The sequence below is a fragment of the Penaeus monodon genome, chromosome 14, assembly GCF_015228065.2.
Source record: "Penaeus monodon isolate SGIC_2016 chromosome 14, NSTDA_Pmon_1, whole genome shotgun sequence".
Classification (NCBI taxonomy): Eukaryota; Metazoa; Arthropoda; class Malacostraca; order Decapoda; family Penaeidae; genus Penaeus; species Penaeus monodon.
This window is the reverse complement of record NC_051399.1, coordinates 15,176,250-15,177,553: the sequence shown is the minus strand read 5'-3', so window position 1 is coordinate 15,177,553 and position 1,304 is coordinate 15,176,250.

Sequence of the window (1,304 nt, the reverse complement as noted above, 5' to 3'; positions counted from 1 at the left end):
GTTGCGCCGGTGCTGAATGAGGTGATTGTGGCGAATTACTCTGTGCTTTAAACATCAGGCAGTGTTCAGTGATCATACATCATAGTGCAGTAGCTTTCATTTTAGATCGAACAGCCCACATGCAGTGATCAGGCAAAATTCTAACTTTGGCCGCCCGAAAATTTGATCGAATGCTGGACGATAGCTAAACAAATCCTCCTTGAGATAGCATCGGGCCCACACTTTCGCCGTCCAACTCTAATTTTTTCTCTCTGTTGCTCCAGCTTGTGATTCTTGAGGATGAAGGTGTTCAGTTTCGCCTGCTCCACATACATGAAGAGCAAGGTAAGTTGCCTTGTCCGTTGATGTTAATCCTCCCCAAGACTCTGTTTGCCCCCCTCAAGGCCATACCCCAACATATAGAGCTAACTGAATTTGATTACAGACACATTCAAAGCAGAATAGACTGGTACACCAACTGATCCCCCTCCCCTCTATAATTGACGCTCCTGATTATCATCGATCTTTATTTATCTTATACAGTAATACTAGAGTTACTTCTTAACCAAAAGGTTCAAGAGCAGATGCTTGCTTTTAAATATCTATGTATTGTTATCACATCAGTATCACCAGTACCACGGTACTCACTCTTTTTCCATAACACTGTACTGCAACTAGTGGTAGTAGAACTACAACAGTAACATATGAATATATATATATATATATATATATTCATATGTTGCTGTTGTAGTTCTACTACCACTAGTTGCAGTACAGTTTATGGAAAAAGAGTGAGTACCGTGGTACTGGTGATACTGATGTGATAACAATACATAGATATTTAAAAGCAAGCATCTGCTCTTGAACCTTTTGGTTAAGAAGTAACTCTAGTATTACTGTATAAGATAAATAAAGATCGATGATAATCAGGAGCGTCAATTATAGAGGGGAGGGGGATCAGTTGGTGTACCAGTCTATTCTGCTTTGAATGTGTCTGTAATCAAATTCAGTTAGCTCTATATGTTGGGGTATGGCCTTGAGGGGGGCAAACAGAGTCTTGGGGAGGATTAACATCAACGGACAAGGCAACTTACCTTGCTCTTCATGTATGTGGAGCAGGCGAAACTGAACACCTTCATCCTCAAGAATCACAAGCTGGAGCAACAGAGAGAAAAAATTAGAGTTGGACGGCGAAAGTGTGGCCCGATGCTATCTCAAGGAGGATTTGTTTAGCTATCGTCCAGCTTCGATCAAATTTTCGGGGGGCCCCAAAATGAATTTTTTCCTGATCACTGCATGTGGGCTGTTCGATCCCAAATGGTTTT